The 21,036-nt window shown below is 39.0% G+C and overlaps 1 long non-coding RNA gene across 1 annotated transcript; it reads left to right on the forward strand.

Annotated features, from left to right (window-relative positions):
• The first annotated feature begins 589 nt into the window (after positions 1 to 589).
• LOC141560013 (uncharacterized) lies at positions 590 to 20,960 on the forward strand. The gene is made up of 3 exons (XR_012487615.1): positions 590 to 766; positions 4,613 to 4,737; positions 20,909 to 20,960. It is a non-coding gene; the product is annotated as an uncharacterized LOC141560013 (long non-coding RNA).
• The last annotated feature ends 76 nt before the right edge of the window (positions 20,961 to 21,036 follow it).

Here is a 21,036-nt window from a genome sequence, read left to right on the forward strand (position 1 = left end):
TAAATGTTTTTTTTTAATTACCTATGCATATGTACTGTCGAAAAAAATGTTATAATTATAAAATTAATTAAAAAAAATAAATGCTTTTTAAAAATTCCTTATTGTCTAACATATGAAACAATAAATTTAAAGAATTCAGAAAAGCATGGGAAGACTCAACCATACAGATAGAAAGTGAAGTAAATGAAGGAAAATAAAATCCAGTCAGCCAACCTGGCAACAAGCATTTATGGAGAGTTTACTTTGTGCCAGTCACTGTGCTAAACAATAGGAAGTCCATATACTAATTAGGGGGAGTCGCATATAAATAACTAGAGTCAGCTAGGTGTCAGTGAGCAGTAAGGCAAGAGTTTAAATTCATCCTCAAACACTTACTGGCTATGTGACCCTGGGCAAGTCACTTAACCCTATCTCCCTTAATTTCCTCAACAATAAAATTAGGATAATAACAGCAGCTACCTCACAGGATTGTGATAAAGATCAAATGAGATATTTGCAAAGCTCTTAGCACAATGCTTGGCACATAACGTGCTGTATAAATGCTTATTCCCTTCACTTGATTACATGCATACAAGATATATACAAGGTAGATGACAAGTGATCTCTAAGGGAAGGACACTAACCACTGAAGGAAAAAAATAGAAAAGGCCTTCTGGAGAAGGAAGGATTTGACTTGACCCCTGAAGAAGCTTGAGGAAATCTGAACTTAGAGAAGTTAGGATGGAGACCAAGGTGGGAGACGTGATGTCACATGCAGAATACAAAGGTGGGCAATGTAGCCTGAAATAGTGTACATGGAGGGTACTGGAAAAGTTGGAAGAGACAGATTGGGATGGGTTTTAAATGTCAAACAGAGAAATTTCTATTTTATTCTGGAAATAAAAGGGAATCACCAGAATTTAATAAGTCTGGGGGTGGCAGAGGCTAACTGACCTTTAGGGAAATCACTTTGATGGATGAAGGGAGGGTAGATTAGAAAAAGAAAGAGATGAGTCAGGGAGACCAACCAGGGAAGAAATGATAAGGTCTTGGACGAGGGGGGGGGACTGATTGTGTATATGAAAAGCTGTTGGAAGGTAGAAATGACCAGATTTGGGAGTGGAGGTGAATTTCAGGAAGAGAAGAATCAAGAATGATATCAGTCAGGGTTGTAGCCCTAAGTGCCTGGAAGGAGGGGGTGACCCCAAAAATAGATCTGACCTCTCATCAATACCTTGAAGGAAGGCAGAAATGGTTAACATTTTTTCAGATTTTTCAGAAGTCATGAAATTTTGGGGGGGTCACTCACATAAGGCTCACAGTCAGGATCCCAAATGGATCTTGAATATGGGAGGTGGGAGTAGGGTCAAATAGGAGGAAATTTTACAAATCTAAACAAAACTCTATCATTGTTATAGCCAAGTGATAGTTACAAAAACAAAATGCAATCTCTCTTTTGAAAGAACACATTGTCTAATGGGGAGCTATTTTCACATGGGGAGGGAAGTGAGGAATAAATGGGATGGTGGGGAAACGACATACAGACAAAATTGACATGACAAAAGATCCTAGCATCTTAGTGGATGCCTCCGATGAATCCATATTGTGATAGACACTAAAAATTTACAGCTATCCTTATTTGCACTGAGAGGCAATGAGACAGGTGATAGAATGAGAGAAGAGACAGGTCACCTGACATGCCTTGGAAAGCCCAAATCACTTAAAATGAATTCAAGGTCACTTGATTTTCATTCAAGATGTAACCTCCTCTCGGATCAGCAACTTTTTCTTTTCTTTTCTCTTGTATTATTCCTATCTTTAAGGCACTAAGGAATGGGAAAAATGGAGTGGAATTTAATACAAAGGTAAAGTTGTTTGAAGTCATTTAATGTATCTCTGCAAAGTGACATTTAAAACCAAAAAGAGTCAGTCCTCAGCTTTCTGGGAAATATACCACAGAGATTCAACAGAATGAGTTCATAGTTCAAGAGAGTTCAGGGGAGGTGGTTGCCTAGGGCCCTCCCCCTGGAACCCCAAAGACAATATGAGCTGATATCAGGGACACTAGGTAGAGTCAGGGAAGAATTCAGAAGGCCAAAGTGACTCAGTGACATGCCATCTGAAACCCCAGGAACAAGTATAAGTGCCAATTAATGATAATAATGGTGTTAGAATCACTCGGTTTTCAGGCTGGTAATGATTTCATCCCTTAATCCTTCTATATTCCTGCTTAACTGAAGCAATATTTACAGAACAATATGGGCGGTGTAGGGATATGCTGGTAAATATTTAACAACCAGACTCTCCCAGGAGAAAAAAAATGTCTTTGTACACACTCTTAAATTTAATCTTCCTTATTAACATTTTTTACATAACTTTCTAAGTCTAAACCATAAACTTACAAATCAGGAACTGATTAATAATATTTGCTTATATTCAAGGGGTAAATTTTCACATAGAAAACATAACAACTGTTAGAGCTGATTACAGCACATCCCTCTATATAAGGAAGTATGATGAAGGTAGCTGGAGGCAGGCTTGGATGTTGTAGTGATCCCCAACAGGGGATGCACACAGAAACAGAGATGCAGAGAGATGGGGTGCACTCTCAACTGGAGACACATGAAAAGACAGAAATATTCCCTCAGATACACAAAAGGAAACTGATAGAGACCTCCAGAAGAATGAGGATAAAGAAAATGCCATTGTATCTACTACGTACAATGGCGACACGAATATGCCATTGTATTACCACGTAATTTGTAATTGCTAATATGGGGAGAGTAGTTGCAATTCATTGATATGTCTCTATTGCCCACCAGTACTGAGGCTATCTATGTGTCTGAACATATGTGTCAAACAGAGAGAGGGAGCATGATAAGTACATATTTAGGAATCCAAGTGGTGCAGTGGATAAAGAATAAGATTTGGAGTCAGAAATTTAGGCTCAAACACTAATTAGTTATGTGACTCTGGACAAATCCTTTAAGCTCTTACAGAAGCTATTTTTTCATCTGAAAAATGGAAATAATAACATCGATTTTTACAAGATTTCTATGAGAATCGACCATAAAGTGCTTTACAAATCTTAAAGCTAGTATTGCACTAGTAATAGTAATTACTCTTGCTAGCAAATAGCTAAATAGTATTAAACTAGTAAACACTAGCTTGTATTTTACTATTTGTTAAACTAGTAAATAATAAAATACAAGCTAGTGTCACAATGAGTTCTAAGTGAAATAGCAGCACTATTATATGACTGTGTAGTTAACGTGCTCTCCAGGACAGTCGGAGTTGGGAGACTAAATTGTGCTTTCCCAGTGTCTCCAAATGTATCTGAAGGCCATATTGTGTACCTCAGATGTAACTTTCGTAAGAACTCTTCTGCATCTTCTTAGCAGTCTGACTATGAACTTTGAGGGAAAAAACACAATTTTGTTTTATTTTCACAAATATGCAAAAACTGCTAGAATCTAACATTTCCTTTAATAACTTAAAATATTATCCTGAGAAGGGATCCACAGGCTTTTCACAAACTAATAAAGAGGACCAAGACATAGTGTTGAATGTATGGAACTACCTGCCATCTAGGGGAGGAGGGAGGTAGAGGGAAGGAGGGGAAAAGTTGAGACAGAAGTTTTTGCAAGGGTCAATGTTGAAAAATTACCCATGCATATGTTCTGTCGATAATAACAATATAATAATAATAATAATAATAAATAAATAAATAAAAAGACATAGTGTTGAGATCCTCCGCAAACATTAATGCAATCAGTGATAGGATAAAGGTGACACCTTTATCCAGTGACCAATGAGATGATTCGCGCCACTACTAAAACAGCAACATTTCAATGGCACCATTTTTATACTTAATTTCTTTTATTTTTAATAAATTTAATGCATTTCTAATAACGAATATAATAAAACCAATAATATGTGACATGATACAAATTAAAATAATAAATTTAAAAATTTAATAGTTTGATGAAAAATAAATAAAATTTACTTATTTAAAACTTGCTACCATGAAATTGAATAAATGGAATCAGAAGAGATGAAAGGTGTATAGCTAGATGGGAGGGTTGCTCATAGGCTCTCCTTGATGATGCAGAATGACATGATGAAAGAGCCCTAGGTATGGAATCAGGGAACCTGGGTTCTTTTTTTTTTTTTTTTTTTTTCCCTGAGGCTGGGGTTAAGTGACTTACCCAAGGTCACACAGCTAGGAAGTGTTAAGTGTCTGAGACCAGATTTGAACTCAGGTCCTCCTGGGGCCTGGGTTCTAATGTCACCTCTTCCACCTATGTCTGTATGACTTCAGGCAAGTCAGCTGCTGTTTATAATCCTTACTCTCCTCATAAAGTGAATTTAGACTCAGTGACCTTCCTTTCAAACAACAATCCTATGATCCTCAGTGGGTAACCATTGATCTAAATTAAGGAGATAGCTCTGTGGCCTTCTCTTATTCCCACAGAATTTAGTCCCTGCTCTTGGGACCCAAGACTGGGTAAGCTTTTGTCTTATCTTGCCTGATCTCAGAGCCATTATGACACTTCCTATAATTCTCCCACCCCCATAACTTTTTTATCCTACATATGTTGTTTTCTCCTTTTGTATTCTCTCTTTCTGACAGGGACTGTCAGGCTTGGTTTTCGTATCAGATGAAGAAACATTTGTAAAAAGCCCTTCGCACAGTGCATGGCACACAGGAGGTGCTTAATACCATTGACTGGGGGACAGCTGAACAAGTTGGGACCGGTAAGGGAATATAATAGGATATTATTGTGTAATAAAAAATGATGATCAGGCAGATGCAGAAAATCTGGAGAGATTTCCATAAATCGACACTGGAAGTGAACAGTCAGGAGAACAGTAACATTGTGTAATGATCAAATCTGATTGACTTAGCTCTTCTCAGTTACATGGCCATCCAAGACAATTCCAAAAGACTCGTGATGGAAAATACCATCCACATCCAGAGAAAAAACCAACAGAGAAGGCAGAAAGAAAGAACTATTTTCATTTTGGGGAGGTTTTGTGGTTTTTTCCTTTTGTTCTGTTTCTTCTTTAACAACATGACTAATGTGGAAATATGTTTTACATAACTGCACATGTAAAACCTATATCAGATTGCTTGCCTTCTTGGGGAGGGGACAGAGGAGAGAGGGAGAAAAATTTGGAACTCGAGATAATCTTTATGTGTAACTGGAAAAAATAAAATGCTGTTAATTACCAAAAAGTGGGGCTTAATAAATGTGTCCTTGGCACTAAACAGAATATCAATCAGATGTAAAAATTTAATGAATGTCTTTCATTTATGTATTTCATCCTATAATCCCAAAATCCCAAGAAAGAAACCTCCCATAGACACCAAGATATTTATTGCAGCACTTTTTGTGGAAGCAAAACACCAGAAAGAATGTAGGAAAGAATGCTTTACCAGAGAACGGCTAAGCGAATTGTGGTCCATGGATGCAATGGAAGATTACTGTGTTATAGCAGGTAACTGAGGGGCAGCTGGATGGTGTAGTGGATAGAGGACCAGGCCTGGAGTCAGGAAGACCTGAGTTCAAATGTGACCTCACACACTGAACACTTCCTACTGTGTGACCTTGGATGAGTCACTTAACCCCAATTGTCAATCAAAAAAGACTTTTTTTAAAGAAAACTACTGAATATGAAGAATTCAAAAGAAGAAAGTATGGATACCTACCAGAGAGAAGGTACCCCTTGTGTTCCTCCCCCCCAAAAAAAAAGATGAGCACTATAGGTATCCCTTGAATTGATGAGCAGTGTCCCTAACACTGAAGCAGCTATGTGGTGCAGTGGATACAGCACCAGCCTGCAGTCAGGTGAGCAAGTCACTTAACCCTGTTTGCCTCAGTTTCCTCATCTATAAAGTGGGCCAGAGAAGGAAATGCCACTGATGCCAAAAACTCAAACCCTGTTCTTCCCCTTTGGCTGGATCTGCCAGCCTCAGAAAATCCAGAAATAGCTTTGTTTCTACAAAAGGCAGATCAAAGCATTTCTTTGTGGGTCTGTATGACAATCTCTTCTTAACCCATTTATATCCCATCCTGTTGCAGCCAGTGAGCCAGCAAATCTGCAGGAGGGCCATGCCGGGCCTTCAAATCAGACCCCCAGCTCCATCTGGAAATCTCAAGCAGAGAATGACTGTCAGTCTCCCAGAGATGATAAGACAGTGGAGATGGATCCTCGGCTCTGTGTGTCACTACAGAAGCTCTTCATGGATGCTTGTTGCTACAAAACAATGCAGAATCAGACAAAGGGGTAAAATACCCTTACAGAACAAATGTTCTGGAGGAGGAAATGGCAAATCCCTCCGGTAGCCTTACCAAGAGAAAAACAAAACCAATGAACCCGTGGGGTCATGGAGAGTCATACAGGATTGAAACAGCAAACAATAATAACTAATGATTGAGCAATAAGACATATGGAGGGAGAAATGGCAAATGTAAGAGCAAAGAAGGTCAGACTATTTCAATCACTGCTTCTTCTCTGAGTTTCATGGAGAAAGCCACTGTGGGAAAATAGTTTTTATACAAAAATACATTTCACTGGAAAGAAAGGAAGAGGGGCAGCTAGGTGGCGCAGTGGATAGAGCACCAGCCCTGAAGTCAAATGGGCCTGCGTTCAAATTTGACACTTTCTTGCTGTGTGACCCTGGGCAAGTCACCTAAACCCAATTATCTCAGGAGGGAAAAAAAAATGAAAGAAAGGAGGAAAGAAGGGAGGGGGGAGTAGAAAGAGGGGAGAAAGGGATGGTCCTAAACAAAGCCTAAGGGTGTACAAAGCTCTTTAGACCTCTTTTTGAGGTACCAAAAAATGACAATCTGAGAGGGTACCTATAAGATGGGGAAAAGATGAACAAATTAGAGCATATTAATGTGATAAAATATGATTTCATTGAATTCTTATGACCTATGAATTCTAATAACCTATAAGGATTTCAGAGGACTAATGATGAAGCATAATTCTCACCTCCTCATTGAGAAGCAAAGATTTCAGAGTGCAACATAAGCCATCTTTTTTTCCCCCCTGAGGCTGGGGTTAAGTGACTTGCCCAGGGTCACACAGCCAGGAAGTGTTAAATGTCTGAGGCCACATTTGAACTCAGCTCCTCCTGACTTCAGGGCTGGTGCTCTATCCACTGCACCCCCTAGCTGCCCCCAAGACATATGTTTTGGACATGGACCATGTGGACAGTTGTTCTGAACAACTATACTTGTGTAACAGCTTTTGTTTTTCTTGTGCTTATAATTAGGGAAGAGAGGGAGGTTGGCTGGGAGGGTGAGAAGGCATATCTTGGCTGATTAAAATGACAAACTTTTTTTAAAATTCATTTTTAATTTCTCAAGAGATATTAAGAAACATTTCTTTCTTTGAAAAACCTTCTCCAAGCTTTTGCCTTCAGAGATATGGAAGAAAACAAAGCTAAAGCCTTTCATAAAGAGATGGAACAAGTAATGGTCAAACCTAAATCTAGCTATTCTCACTGGCTGCCTGCCCAGGATACATCTAAAGGCAGTACTGTCTTATGTGCTCAAGGTTAAGATACTCATCACAAAAAGGAGACTCTCCATGAGATAGTGGTGAAGAAAAGAATTAACCAATGATTATTCTGGACTCTTAACACAAAACAGTATTTTAACATACGGTGAACTTTTCCTAACTCAAATTAGGAGAGTCATGTCTGAGGGCAGCCTCTTAATTTTCCATTTGTATCTTTAATGCTTGGCACAGGAATTCAAACAGTGTAGTGTTTTTGTTTGGTTTTCTGGAGGTCTTTGAGCCTCCTTCGTTTCAGTTGAGTAAAATGCTTGATATATGCCTTTTCACTTAGAGAAGTTGGGAAACTTTACCCAATCTTTTGAAAACTAAGTATTACAAAATCCAAAGTGAAAAGTCTACTTTGCCCTTTTTTGTTAAATCAGAATTTCTTCATTTATTTTACATTTCCTAGAATGTGAGTTGAAAATTGTTTGAGTCAAGTGTTCTCTGTTTAGAAGGGGAATTGAAGGGGCAGCTAGGGGGCTCAGTGGATAGAGCACCAGCCCTGAAGTCAGGAGGACCTGAGTTCAAATCCAACCTCAGACACTTCACACTTCCTAGCTGTGTGACCACTTAACCCCAAATGCCTCAGAAAAAAAACAAAAAACAAAAACTAAGGGATCAGCCCAAGAAATGGCTTTCCTCATCTTAATCTCTGCTTGGCTATGTTCCACTTTGTTGGCAAGAAGGACTTCAAGCTTTTGGATGGAGGGCTGCCACAATATGGCCTGTAAGGGTTTTGATAATGTTTTTGTCCCTATGGTGTCTATTCTTTCCCATTTTAAGGAAGACTAAAGATAGTTACAATCTTGTGAACTTTGAAGATCAAAATGGTAAGCCACCACAGCTCTAAGAGCCAGAGTCCATGCCCACTTTTACAATCAATTGGCCAGCCAGCTTAGGAGTGAAGCCCCTGAGCAGCCCAGCAAATGAGCCTTATCTGGAAAAGAACTTGGTTGTGTCAGTGCTACAAAGCAACTGCTCTCAATATGAATCCACTCTCCCCACAGACCAGAATGCCATAGGGTATGTATGGAGGGAGGGGGATGTTTTTACTTCTATTCTTGCTATAGCTTCATAGTAAATGCAGCTGAGTTACAATTAATATGAGTTTAAATAATGCAAAATGTGATTTAGAGTGAATTATAAAATATCACATTACGTTTAATCTGAGCCAAAACTGAATTAATGAGACTAACGGGAGCTATAAGAGGGTTTTAACCTGCTGCTGCATCAATCTGTCCTTATCTATTGTCCTATGCAGATGTGTACCATGGCACCTGCAGTGATTTGTTTGGTATTTTTTAGAGCCTTTAACAATGGACAAAAGGAAGAACGCTTTACCTGAAAATGCTACCAATGCAAAAAAGAAAAAAGCATGTTATTACATTAGAACAAAGCAGAATGGTGTGAAAGAGATGGGAGGGGAAAGGGAATAAGCATTTACAGATACCATGCTAAACACTTTTAAAATATCATCTCATTTCAGTCTCACAACAGTTCTAGGAGGAAGATGCTATTATTACTCCCATTTTACAGTTGAGGAAACTGAGGTGGATAGACGTTAAGTGATTTTTTTCAAGAACCTCACAGCCAGCAAGTGTAGGAGGTTGGATTTGAACTCTTACATCCTGACTCCAGACATGGCACTCTCTCCATGCCACCATTTAGTATAAATAACACCACAGTAACTTTAAAATAGGATAACATATCAGAATGTCTAAATCTAGGTACTATATCTAAGTATCGTAGTATAAATATGCCTATATTTATATAATATATTATATTACATTAAATCTAGGTATTATAAAAAGCTCAGGCAAAATAGAAAAAGAAGGCAAAATTGTATTTGTTTTCTGTGGTTTGCAAATAATGGCAAGAGGAGGGTCACAGTAATAGAAAGGGAGCTTCTTTTAGTTGTATAGTTGAAGCTTGTCATCAGGACCACATTATTCTTAACATAAAAGCCAGGCAGACAAAAGCTTAAGGTTTAATTAAGGCAATAAAGGGAAATGGAAATGAAGTGACTAGTGATGAAACCTTTACTGCAAAGGTTGATTGGTTTGATCTCTTTAAAAAGTTTGATTGCATAATGTTAAAATTCTCTAAAAGGCAGCCAGTTCAAAGGATCAGCAAAATATCCTGATGTTTTGAAGAAAATAAAGGAAAATAGTGGATAACCTTATCAAAAAAAAAAATTTAATGTGGATAAAGCAGGTGTATTCTGGGAAAGGATGTCATCTGTAACATATTTCAGAGAGGGAAAAAACTCAACCTGGATTTAAGGTGCCTAAGGATGGCCTAATACTTTCATTAGAAAGTAATGCAGAGACCCTTTGACCCAGCAATATTACTACTGGTTTATATCCCAAAGAGATCTTAAAGAAGGGAAAGGGACCTGTATGTGCAAGAATGTTTGTGGCAGCCCTATTTGTGGTGGCCAGAAACTGGAAACTGAGTGGATGCCCATCCATTGGAGAAGGGCTGAATAAATCGTGGTATATGAATATTATGGAATATTATTGTTCTGTAAGAAATGACCAGCAGGATGATTTCAGAAAGGCCTGGAGAGATTGACAGGAACTGATGCTGAGTGAAATGAGCAGGAGATCATCATATACTTTAACAACAATACTATATGATGATCAATTCTGATGGGCATAACCACCAATAGAGCAGTAATGAACTGAACCAGCTACACCCATCAAAAGAACTCTGGGAAATGGGTATGAACCAATCCCTCTATTTTTGTCTGCCTGCATTTTTTTTTATTTCCTTCACAGGCTAATTGTACACTGTTTCAAAGTTCAATTCTTTTTGTACAACAAAACAACTGTTTGGGCATATATACATATATTGTATTTAACTTATACTTTAACATATTTAACATGTATTGGTCAACCTGCCATCTGAGGGGAGGGAGAGGGGAAAAATTAGAACAAAAGGTTTGGCAATTGTCAATGCTGTGAAATTACCCATGCATATATCTGGTAAATAAAAACTATAATTAAAAAAAAAAAAAAGGAAAGAAAGTAATGCAGAAAGGGATTCTAGTTAAATCTAATGTGTGCTAATTAATCTCAAAAACCTTGCACTCTAAGATGCTACCACCAAGGATCCCTGTCAGTTCTTTGGTGGTCAAATAAGAAAGTATGTAAGAAGGAAAGGGGAACAAATATTTATTAAGTGCTTATTATATGCTAGACATTGTACTGAACACTTTACAAATATCATCTTGATTCTGGAAGGCAGTTAATTCGTTTTATAGTTCATTTGTAGAGTTTGCCTATTTCTGAGATATAAACACTCAATTCAATCATACTAAATTTGCAGCATAAACATTTAAATCTCAGAAATCAGCAAATGCTACAAATCAAGGCTTGATTGATTGTTTTGCTGATCATCTGCACTTAAAGTGAAGAAGGAAAATGTGAATAATACAGATTAAATGTGCATTCTTTCAGAGAGCTAGTTGTTAGACTTTCACCAGTACATTCTGGAAAGATTGCTCTCTCCCATTTGGCTCCCAGAGCTCTCCTATGTCCTAGTACAACAAAAGGACACGAGGAAATGTTAGATCAAGATTAATGAGGGTGTTTATGAGAAACAAGATTTTTATCAGTCCAATGCGGTCTTTAAAAGATTAAAACAACATGTTAGACACAGGTTCTAGTCATAGTCACCCAAAGTAGGAAAGTCTACTGGTTTCTCTGTCTGGTTTTTGTTTGTCCATCTTTGTTCCAACTAGCTGAACAAGCTCCTTAAATGAAAAGTCACCCGTTGCTGTCTTACGCCTTGCTTCTTCTCCCTTCAGCTCTGGGTTCTTTAGTCTCCCCAAAGGAGTAATTTGAGGAAGGAAATTGCCAGTGTTGGTATTGCTTTTCCACATCTAAGGGAAACCCTGCCACATTCCTCTTCTCTGTGTGTTCTCAAAAGAGCCTTAAAACTCTCTTCTAAAGGAAAAAAATCTCCAGTCCTGAGCTCATATAACCTTCCTCTCTGCCCAAGATGGGAAGAAAAACATTTCCCAGGTTTTTTGAAAACAGGATCCTCCGTGAATCTCTGGTTTCATTCATGTGGATAATCCTGCCAGTGCTTAGTAAAGTGTTTGGGACACAGTGGGTCTTAATAAATGCCAGCTGGCTGGCTGATGCAAATCCCAAGCTATTCATGCTGCTCTTGTCTGTTGAATAAGTCTGGGGAGGGAGGACCCAACATGCTGGGGGAGGGATCTTCTTCAAGTGCTATTTATGTTACAAGGATGAAATGATGAAACCTGCAGTCTTTCCTTCAGTCAATCACCTCGAATGGCAGAGCCAAGCTTCAAACTGGGGGCCCCAGAGCTCTGCTCTCCCAAGACTCTTTGGGCTACTCAAGCCATTTCATTTTTGCTGGAAGTCACTGAAGCACACCGAGTGATCAGATTGGAGGATGTTGAGTTTATAGTAAAATGTCTTTCTTCTCAATCTTTGGGGAAGATTGAGGGAAGGTGAAGAGAAAAAGCATTTTATTAAGCCCCTAAGCCTCCAGGAGCAAATGCAAAATGCTCTGTTTGGTCTTCAAAGCCCTTCATAACCTGTCCCCCCACCTTTCCAGCCTTCTCACACTTTCCATCCCTGAATGGAGCACTTTCCCTTCTCTGCTCTGACTACTGACCCCCTGGACTTCCTTTAAGTCCCAACTAAAATCCTACTTTCTGCTGTCAAACTTTCCCAGAATCTCTTAATGCCAGTGCTTTCCCTGTGTTAATTATTTCCTTTGTATCTTGGCCATGTGTTTATGAATATATGTATATGTATGTATGCATAGAGCTTTAGGATAACTAGGAGGCACACTGGGTAGAATGCTGGGCCTGGAGTCAGAGATCTGAGTTCAAATCTAGTCTTAACACTTACTAGCTAGGTGGCCCAGGGCAAGCTGCCTTAGTTTCCCCATCTGGAAAATGAGCTAGAGAAGGAAAGTCTCTGTCAAGAAAACCCTAAATGGGATCAGGAAGAGTCTGGCGTGGCTTAACAACAATATAGCTTGCCTGTTTGCTTCTTGTTTCCCCCATTAGATCTAAGTTCCTTGAAGACAGGAACTGTCCTTTGCCTCCTTTTGAATTCCCAGTGCCCAGCACACGAATTTACCTGGATTGAATTGTTGGATCCCGTGTTAAATGTTTACTATTGAGCTCCAATTCAATTCTTCTATAACAGGTGGTGAAGGAGCTGCTGGCAACACTCAATATTGTGCTTGCTCAAGCAAACTTCTTGGCACTGCAGAATGGAATGAAGAGTGTCCTGTCCAGTTCTATTCTGTACCACCTCCGGGCATGAAACCAATTCTGGAGAGAGCCGTTCTTCCATTTTGTTCCAATTTCTTTGGATTTAGAACCTAAGAGCTTTCTGAGTGCAGTTATCTCATTCCTCATGCTTGTGGTCAGAGCTAGCTGGGTGCCTGGCACAAAGTAGAATACTTGTTGGTATATATAGTGAAAACATACATTTTGAAATAGTTTAGTTCCTTTAGTAATCACATGGTCTCCCAGCAGCTCCTGCAGGGCTCCTTCCCACTCACACTTTCAGGTTAATCCCCAAAGGTGACTAATTGACTCTCCTCTCAGAGCTCTAGGAGTAACCCTGAGTAGTTTGGAAGGGGGGGGGGGGGAGTTTCCTAGTACAATTCACAAGCTCCAATGAATGTGCTTCCTATTGATAATACTGATAAACAAGAATTATATAATTCTAACTGAAAATATTTACTGATTTTGTCCATTAAATCAATAAGCACTTAATTGTTTACATGTAATGTTCTTTTGTTCAGTTTTCTGGAGGCCTCTGGGAGTCTTGGAAGCAGCCTTCGTTTCAGTTCAGTAATCACCACTTGAGTAGCCAGGGGTTAAAGTCCAAATCCTTTATTGTCTCTTTCAAAGTCTTGTCTCCTTTCCTGGGCCCTGGTTAGCTTTCTTATAGTCCAAATCCTTTATTATCTCTTTGCCTGATGCTGGGCAGCTTTCTGGAGAGCCTTTCAGTCTGGCCTTGGTCTTAGTGGGGGAAGTGCAGGAGACCAGGCCAGCCACCAGAAAGATAGAAGATCTAATTGAATTTCTCCCCTTGGTTCGGAGAGCTTAAGCTCCTACCACCAGTCCTTTGCCTTCTCTGCCTCTGCCTCTGAGGGCTTTCTGAGCCCCAGCTTATATGCTCCACACTGAGTATAAACCAATCATTATATCACTAGGATACCATTATTGGTTGTAAGATTAAATCATACTAAACCTAGAAAACATCATGCTAAACTAGATAACCACTGTCTCCTCAATTCCACTTAGTACCTTATTTCAAGTTCTGGCCCATAACATTTACTTTCTTCTTGGCTTCTTCTTCCTTTTTTTTTTTTTTTCCTGAGGCTGGGGTTACGTGACTTGCCCAGGGTCACACAGCTAGGAAGTGTTAAGTGTCTGAGACCAGATTTGAACTCGGGTCCTCCTGAATTCAGGGCTGGTGCTCTATCCACTGCACTCCCTAGCTACCCAACATTTACTTCCTTGCTGTTCAGTCATTTTAGTCACGTCTGACTCTTCCTGACACTATTTGGGGTCATTTCCTGCCCAAGATACTGGAGTGGTAATAGGTCTGTATCACAAAGAGATCATAAAAACAGAAAGAGGACATATTTGAACAAAAATATTCAAAGCAGCTCTTTTTATGGTGCAAAGAATTTGAAACTGTAGGGATGCGGATGAATAAGCTGTGGGATATAATTATGAAAAATATTATTTTATTATAAGAAATGATGAGCAAGATGCTCACAGAAAGACCTGGAAAAACAGGAACTGAGACTAATGAGCAGAACCAGGAAAACGTTGTACACAGTAGCAGCAACATTGTGTGATTATCAACCATAGTAGACTTAGCTCTTCTCAGCAGCACGATGATCTAAAACTCATGATGGAAAATGCTATCCACATCCAGAGAAGGAACTATGGAGTAGAAATGCAAATGGAGGCATACTATTTGGGCTCTCTGGTGGCAAAGGAGAAGGGCTCATATCCCACCTCTGCACTACTTTGGGCAAGCCATATGACCTCCCTTGGTCTCAGTTTCCTCTTCTGTAAAAGTAAGGTTCCTTTCTCTTCTGGATCAATGCTCCTCTGGGGTCATACTTTCCTGCTTGGAAGAATCTACCGGGGATAGGAGTCCACTGGGATAGTCCTGGAGGGTTTTGGGTCACCTTCTCCCAAAGCTGAAGCTTTGAAGTATTATTATTTAAAAACCTCTTATCGCTAATACTTGGCTCCAAGTACAGTGGCATCTGGCTGCCTGTTTACTAAATTGGCTGGACTCCCAGAGCTGAGAGACCTGCCACTCCCTAACTGTTTTTTTCATCTTAAATTTTGTTTTTGAACAGACACCAAACAAGCAAAAATATTTCAACATACAAAGAATAACAAAAAGATAATTACGCAAGAAAGCACGAGCTTCTATAAGTTTTGTAAGGGTATATGTTGTGCTTAATAGGGTTAGTAACAAAGTTGCCCTGTTGGTGTTCACCCCTGAATTTTTCATTTTCTACTGTGTTTTTAATGTTTAGTGAAACATCTTTTTTCCATTTCCTTCCTTCTTTTTTTCCTTTCCACTACCCACTGACTCACACCCTCCACTCCACTCCTTTGTAATAAATATTATAAGCCATCTCTCAGAAGCAGACAGCTTCTCCCAGACAGAGGAGTTGATGAGACTCAGAAAACTGAGGAGGACAGAAAATAGCCATCTTCCCAGCTGAGGGCAATCCCAATCTCTGCAAAGCTGAAGACAGACTCTGTTAGGATTACCAGGTGAGAACTCAGGTTGTCTGGACAGTGACAAGGTGAGAATTCAGGTTGACTTGACAGTTTTCTGGCTCAGACCTTTGGTTTGGGCCTTTAAAGGGAGTTTACACCTTAGGAATTCTAGGAGGAGCAAGCTCATTGGTTGAAGTAATGTTTCCCAGAAGCCCTTGCGTTATCCCACGCCCATTCTCTGGGAGGATAAAAGAAGGGCAGCATTGGGTCTGAGAGAATCGACTCTGGGATAAAATCTTGATGCCAGGCAGGCTGAAAGGAGAACAGTCTGATTTGAGAAAGGACAAGAGTTGGAGGAGATTCAAGCTCCCAAGAAACCTGCGCACAGAGGAAAAGATTTTACAGATCTCCTCCCAGAGAAGGATTATAATTGAGCAGATGACCAGACCCTCACAATTCAGGAACTTTACAAGACTCCATCTGTCCTGAGAAAAGAGGCCCCCTGACCAATCAGGGAGCAGAGGGGTAAAAGAGCCTTACTTCTCAAGGAATATTCACAGTCATGAACCAGGAGGCTGAAAAAGGGAAAGATATGAGCCAGCAAGCAGCTCTCCTTGCCAGGATTATAGCCTAGAGAGCCAACATGGAGTCCTTTACTCTTGTGATCCAATACTATATTTCTTCTCTGAAAGTGCGACAATGGGAGGAGGAAGAAGATAAAAAGAACTTGCGTGCCCTTCTGATTGCCAGGTCACCTCAGCCTGCAATTAGAAGCCTGTCCTCTCAATGTTTATCCATGGATCTATTTCTAGCACTCTTTATGTGCTATCATTCTCCCATTAGAATGGAAACCCATGGAAGGCAAGGATTTTCTTTCTGCTTGTATCTGCATTCCCAACTCTTGACACAGTGCACGGCACATAATAATGTTCAGAGGTATAGGTTGGGGTCACTATAAGGGGGTGATGTGTCCCCAACTTGGCTTCAGCTAGCTTGGGGGGACCTTGAAGATACAGATATCAGATGTTTTCTAGACTGTGGACAAAGCTAGAAGCCATAACTACCTTAGCATCCAGTGACAAAAGAGCATTCTACATGCTCTTGTGTTACTAACTTTTCTCAAGTCAGATTGGAAAGGAAAGGTCCGGGAGGATGCATATTAAAAATATATGTCGCATCTAATATATGAAGATACATGTAGCATATTATTACATATAAGTATCACATGTTGATATATAATGTTTATTTATAAATGAGTACACATGTGTGTGGTTCTGTACATGTATTCTGGATGACTATCAATGGCTATACTGAAAACAAAAGAGTATAGTTTTGTTTTTGTTTTTTTAATGGTTGATTGGTTGGTTGGTGAATTGACCCATCCAACAAGTACAAACATAATAGTATCATAAAAATACACCAGAAGCAAGTAGCCTCAAGAAAGTCATCTCTTAGCCTTTTGGTGAGAGAAGATTGAAAATTCAGACTGTTCTTACTCTGATTCCCTACCCCAGCCCTGAAGTTAATCTAGAGAAGCTAAATATGGGGGGGGTGCTAAATCATCCATTATTCAGCAACAGAAATCCTGAACAGGTTGCCCAGAAACCTGACTTGTTCTAAGAATTCTACTTTAGCAGAGGTTGCGGTCCCCTCTGGGGATAAGAGGACAAAGGGCAAATAAAGCTGAGAAAGCTGGATGCAGAAATAGACACATCTTAGAGAGAGGAGGATTTCATCAGAGAGGAAAGAAGAGTTATCTTTAATCCCACAAAGATCCAAAGGACTCATTCCCAGTCCATAAAAAGTCAAGATAACTCTTCTTTCCTCTCTGATGAGATCCTCCTCTCTCTATGGATGAGGATCCCCTACAAGAGGAAAGCCTCTATCTCTATTAAAGGCTCCCTAATCAAGAGTACTACTCTGAAACTGAAATTTCCTAGGCAGAAAAAGATGATGAACTTCATTTTTTCCCAGAGACCTGCAGAGTCAATCCCTCTATGTAAGAGATAGGCCCCAAACTCCAAGTCTAGGGGGAACCTCAAGATAACTAGATGATCTAGAAATAATCCCTTCTAGAAGGGCCTATTTATAATTCACAGCAAGGTAAGGGCAAGATTCAGGTTGACTCCAGTCTAAGAAAGATGCTGTTGCCAATGCCATTAAACTTTTGGACACCAATGCTAGAGTTCCCACTTTGGCCCAAGAACTCACTGATCTATCGCTGCTTGTAGCTATTGACCTCTCTGTTGACATCTTATTCCCTGGATGAACTACGTGTCCCTCTCCAGGGAGCCAAGTTCCTGTCTCCACATGTGGCTCTTTCCTCTCTTTAGCTCTCTCTATGGTTTTCATTCCATCTTTCTGCCCTTCCTGTTGCCTCTGCTCTCCCATTTGAGAGCCAACCCCAAGTTTAAGTCCACAGACCAGGAGTTAAACTGACCTTTAAGTCATCAATCACCTTTGTTGTGGTATATGAAAAGAAAAATGCAGAACTCAGGTCAATCGACAAATTGAGGTCATGGGTTATTAAATAGCCAACCTTGCCAAAGGAATTTAGTATCTTGTTAACCCCAACTTTCTAGAGAGAGAATGAGAGTTCCTGAGGCATTTCAGCCTTTGTGATGGAAAAGAAATAGCCATGTGGCTCTAGAAGACCAACTAATATAACAAGAAGAAATTCCAAACATACAGTTTGGATAGATAGATCATAGATAGATAGACAGACATACAGACAGACAGACAGACAGATAGATAGATAGATAAAGAGAGAGAGAGAAAGAGAGAGAGAGAGAGAGAGAGAGAGAGAGAGAGAGAGAGAGAGAGAGAGAGAGAGAGAGAGAGAGAGAGAGTATTATAGGAGTCCAGATTTAAAACTGGAAGAGTTCTTAGAAGTCTAGATGATTTAGTCAGATAGCTTCATCTTATAGATGAAGAAACTGAGTCCCAGAGAGTTTCAATGACTCGCCCCATGGTCACCTGTAATGTTCTCTGATTTGGTTTTCCTGGGGCTCTCTGGGAGCAGCTTTCATTTCAATTCAGTAACCACAAGAACAACCAGGTGTTAAAGTTCAAATCCTTTCTTATCTCTTTGCCTGATGCTGGGCAGTTTTGCAAGGGTCAATGTTGAAAAATTACCCATGCATATGTTTTATAAATAAAAAAACTTTAATAGAAAAAAAATTTAAAAAGAAAGTAATATGATTAGAAAATGGGTGTTCTATCAGTCCAAGAAAGCTTAGGCCAAAGGTTATTTTAGATTATAAGATCCAAGATAATTTATATATATTTCCCCCTGAGGCTGGGGTTAAGTGAGTTGCCCAGGAAGTGTTAAGTGTCTGAGATCAGACTTGAACTCGGGTCCTCCTGAATTCAAGGCTGGTGCTCTATCCACTGTGCCACCTAGCTGCCCCGATTCGAGATAATTTAAACTGGTCAAAAGTGAACATACTTGCAGCAACAAAAGGAACAAAAAAGAGCTTACAAATAAGTCTAGCCTACTAAAAGAAAAACCAGCTGTTAAATTCATAAATTCATAAGCAAAAAAAGAGAAATTAGTAAATCAGCTAAAATAATGCAACACAATGAATAAATATTATGCAGACATGGAATGTGATACCAAGCCCCCCAAAGGAAATTCCATAAGACCACCAGAAATAATGAAACAACAAGAATTTCAGAACAGTTCAAAAATTTAATTGAAAAATGAAAAAATGAACATTTGGGATGAAATTAATGTAATAGTCAACATGAAAAATCAACAAGATTCATAATACAGTAGGAACAGATCAGAGAATCTCTCTGAAAACAATATCAGATTTCAAACTTAAATTACAGATGTAGATGAAAACTTGGCAGAATAGGGTCAATAGGATAGTAATATTAGAAAGCACTGGAGTCTTACATCAAAGTGACTAATAACTTTCAGTTCAAAAAAAAAAAAAAGACATTTCTACAAAATGGAGTAATTTGAATTACCTCATTATGAAAAGAACTGTTTCATTTTTTGCAGTTGCAGCCCTAGTACCTAGCACTGTGCTCAGTGTTTCATTCTTATTGATTGACTAATCATTTGTCTTCCAGAAAATCATGATTTATTGAAAACTCTGAATTCAGAGGGCAGAAGTTGTATCAAAAACTTTTCCAGAAATATTGAAAACAGAGGACAAAGTACTGATCGGTAGGATCCATAGATTGCAAATTGAAAGAAACTCTTACTTTCAATGACCAAGGAGTGTAATTGTTAAATATCAAAAATTCAATGTCAAACAACTAACTTGGGCAGGTGCAAGAAAGAGATTTTGCTATGAAGAAAAATATCTTTCCAACTAGACCAGGGCTATTTCTTTTCTACAAGAAATCAGATTTTGGAATGGGATATTTCAAACATCAGAAAAGATCAGGATGCTCTCTCTGATAAATCCATTTTTCAAAACTGAAACTAAATCTTAATGAGAAAAGATGGATTTTCAACAAAAGAGAATCTTTTGAGTTATTCCCTCAGAAGAAACAAGAGGTAAGCAGGCTATTTAATACGTGGACACACACAATGGAAGAAATACAAGAAAGATAAGTACAGTGAACAAAAAAACAACAAATAATGAAATCAACTTTCTCATGATTCTAGGGCAAGACAAGACTTTTTTTTTAATTCCTGCATTGGCGGAAGGCCAAAGAAAAAAACAAAGAGAAATCATATAAGGGCAAAAGAATGAGAGGGACTAAAGATGGAAAGAGGATAAAAAAAAGAGTTAGAAAATAAGAAGAAAGGATTAGCATTCCATGGACTGAAAGCCACATTTCCTCCCAGATGAATCTGAAGAAAATGAAGGGAAGTAGCCAAAAAGTAAACACAGAAGTTATTTGAAAAGGGAGAGAAGAGGCAAAAGACCTGGGAGGAAGCTGGAAATACAGATAGCCTGTATTTCCGAGAAGAAGGTTAAGAAATATACCTTTGAAGGTATAGAAAGAAGAGTAAAAGGTAAAACCGATGTTGTTATTCGGTCATTTTTTTAGTTGGGTACAACTCTTCATGATCCCATTTGTGATTTACTAAATAGAGATACTGAAATGTTTTGCCATTTTCTTCTTGAACTCATTTTACAGATGAGGAAACTGAGGCAAATAAGGTTAAATGAGTCACGCAACTAATTAGTTTCAGGGACCAGATTTGAAATCATAAAGATCATCTTCTGGACTCCGAGGGTGGCACTCTATCTACCATGTCACCTAACCACATTGGAGTAAGAACACTATAAGGGAAGTAAGGAGAGGGAAGGAGACAGGTCTCATCCTAGTAAGGGTAAAATGAAAAAATTCACATAGAGTGCGATGGGAGGAACTTTAGACAAACCCCTTTTTCCAATTGGAAGAATCCTTATGTTCTATACACCAAAATGACTTTTAGGATAAGATAAGCAAAAAGACTTTGAATATCACAGGTCTCCCGGAAAAACATGATACATGGGAAAGTACAGGAAAAAACAACAACAACAGTTAAAATTCAAATAGTTCTTTAAGATTTGAAAAGCATTTCATTATATTATCTCATTGGATCCTCTAGAACAAGACTGAGAGGCTAATATCCTTACTTTACAGATGAAGAAACTGAGGCAAAACATAAGTGACTTGCTCAGGTACACATAACTGGTAAGTATCTGAAGCCAGATTGTGTTCACTTTTTCCTGACTCCATATTTAACATTGCATTCACTGTGGCACTTACTG

The sequence above is a fragment of the Sminthopsis crassicaudata genome, chromosome 3 (genome assembly GCF_048593235.1).
Source record: "Sminthopsis crassicaudata isolate SCR6 chromosome 3, ASM4859323v1, whole genome shotgun sequence".
Lineage (NCBI taxonomy): Eukaryota > Metazoa > Chordata > Mammalia > Dasyuromorphia > Dasyuridae > Sminthopsis > Sminthopsis crassicaudata.